The 2,967-nt window shown below is 34.9% G+C and overlaps 1 pseudogene; it reads right to left on the reverse strand.

The window, feature by feature from the left end:
- Nucleotides 1–723: 723 nt before the first annotated feature.
- LOC131059955 (DNA replication licensing factor MCM4-like) lies at nucleotides 724–1,837 on the reverse strand (annotated as a pseudogene).
- Between the last annotated feature and the right edge of the window lie 1,130 nt (nucleotides 1,838–2,967).

Consider the following 2,967-nt stretch of genomic DNA (forward strand, 5'->3'; position numbering starts at 1 on the left):
CGTGAACTACTAGGATTGGCACAAGCTAAAACTGATGTCCTTGCATTAAGAGATACTATGATCCTAGCCTTTGCAATTGACACTATTTGTTGCTCCATAACCTCATGTAACATGCTACGAGCATTATTTGACATCTTGTCAAACTTGTATATCCAACAAATACCCCTATCACTCAATACCAGTGCTCCACTTTCTAGAATTGTTTCACCAGTTTCAAGGTCCTTTGATACATAAGCAGTCAAACCAATTGTCAAACTTCCATGACCACTTGTATAAATTCCTCGAGGAGCCAACTTATGCACATACTGAAGTACTGTATTTTTTTACATTGAGTGGGTAAGGCTTTTTGGGGCAGAAAATTTGTATCAGCTCTCATAGAGTCCACAAGCATACATCTCCTTTACGAGATTGCCTAACTTGTATGGGCTTGGGCATACAAATCTCTCTTTTACAGAGTTTGCACAAAAAATTTATGGTTATTACATTTTTTTATTATTTATTTTTTTGATGTCAATTTTTGTCATCAGATTGTACAACCATGCTTTGCATTCCTTCCAACTTCAGCAATTTGTTACAAGAAAAAATACCCAACGATGTACTATAAAGCATAATGCTCAGAGCATATTAAAATAGTTTGTCACGGAACTAAGACATCAGTCTTATGAAATACACCATTACTAATTATCATATGGGTGTTGTACCATCCTTAAAATTCCTCCAGATTCACTTAACATTGTCTCTGTGGATTGTAACAAACCCCTTGCTCACAAGGTTTCCAATTGCATTGTGAATATCATTGAGGTTGACTTCCTTGGATCCCTATTTGTGCATTTCCTCTAGTAACTCTGTTATACATGTTGATGGTCCCCCTACCTACATCTTTTCCATGATAAGAATCTTAATTGATGAAACAAGATTAGCTCATCTTATTCTTTCACTGGCTGAAACTCCCGTAGTGATGAGATTCATGTCAATGGTTTGAGTTCAATGATCGGTGGCAAATTGTTTAAGTGAAACTTCAAGTAGGTAAAATGCTTATGCCACATCACACCTTTTGACCCACTCATAGAATCAAATGTAGTTAACTGTTTTACAATTTTTTATCAACCTTTCAATTTGACGAGGTGTTGTTGTGACAACCTTTTTGCTACTGCCAGGGAAGTTGCCCTTCCTATGCATTTCAACATAACCATGGATCAGATCCTTTGCAGCATCATCAGATATTCTAGGATGTATATGTTATTTTGCATAAGTGATATATGAAGTGAGGGTTGGGATGTCCAATGCATCCAATGTTTCATCCTCAGACTCATCATAATGCAATGCAACAAGATGCCTTGCAAGGCACTGATCTGTTTGTCCATCAGCTTTATCAAGCACTAGGTAGATCAAATCAAACCTAGAAAGCAATATTGGAGGAAGTTGGATATTATCAATAACTGAAATTCTAGGGTTGTAGCATGAACTGCTAGGATTGGCACAAGCTAAAACCGATGTCCTTGCATTAAGAGATGCTATGATCCTGGCCTTTGCAATTGACATTGTTTGTTGTTCCATAACCTCATGTAGAAAGTTATGAGCATTATCTGGCATCTTGTCAAACTCGTCTATGCAAAAAATGCCCCTATCACTCATTACAAATGCTCCCCTTTCTAGAACTTTTTCGCCAGTTTCAGGGTTCTTTGACACATAAGCAGTCAAACCAACTGCAGGAACTTCCACAACCACTTGTATAAATTCCTTGAGAAGCCAACTTATGCACATACTGAAGTACTGTATTTTTTTTTACATTGAGTGGGTAAGGCTTTTGAGGCAGAAAATTTGTATCAGCTCTCATGGAGTCCACAGGCATACATCTTCTTCACAAGATTGCCTAACTTGTGTGGGCTCAAGCATACAACTCTCTCTTTCATAGAGTTTGCCCAAAAAATTTAGGGTTCTTACTTCTTCTTTTTTAATGTCAATTTTTGTCATCAGATTATACAACCACGCTTTGCATTCCTTCCAACTTCAGCATTTTGTTACAATAGAAAGTACCCAGTGAAGTACTACAAAGTATAAACAAGTATAGTCAAATTAGTTATTAAAGAAAGATTCATACAATGAGATAGTGTTGAAAATATATCTATGCAGGGTGCCTTATAGAAGTTCTCCCTATTCAACGCTATCTTGTAGGGTGCCTTAAGGTTCTGACTAAATAAGGTTCTAATTTTATAAATTTGTAATGTCTCCTAGGGTAAATGACTAAATAAGGTTCTGATTTTAGATGTTGATTGAATTTTGGAAGCAAATACCTTTAACCTCTATTGATCTGCAATTACAAAACAAAATCAGAAGATACTAATAATTATATTAAGGGTTTCTCATATAAACAAGTATAGTCAAATTAGTTATTAAAGAAATATTCATACAATGAGATAGTGGTGAAAATATATTTATGTAGGGTGCTTTATAGCAGTTCTCCCTATTCAATTCTATCTTGTAGGGTGCCTTGTAGTAGTTCTCCCTATTGAACTCTTAAGTCCTTTCTATCAAGATACTCATTAGATTTTGGTCAAAAGATAAATTCATCCAAATCCAAGCTATACATCCTTAACTTGAATTGTCTTGTAAAAGATAATATTACTAGGGTCCTAGGCTTCCAATGATAGAATTACCTTGAAAGCACTTTGGAATTCCTTTCTTCATGGTTCAAAAAAAACCTTCACACTATCATAAATTCATTCAAAGCTTACAAAGTAGGATCTCTAATTGGAAAGGCAAATGGTTATCAATGGCATCTAAAATACAAATGATAAAATCATCTCTTGACACCATTCCCAATTTTTACATGGTTGTTTTGAAAGCTCCTAAATCAGTAGTCTAAAAATTAGAGAGTTATCAAAAATCTCATTTGAAAAGTAAATCTAAATGAAAAATAAAAATTCATCTAATCTCATTAGAAAACATGAGTTTAGATAAGTCTAA

This window comes from Cryptomeria japonica, chromosome 7 (assembly GCF_030272615.1).
Source record: "Cryptomeria japonica chromosome 7, Sugi_1.0, whole genome shotgun sequence".
Classification (NCBI taxonomy): Eukaryota; Viridiplantae; Streptophyta; class Pinopsida; order Cupressales; family Cupressaceae; genus Cryptomeria; species Cryptomeria japonica.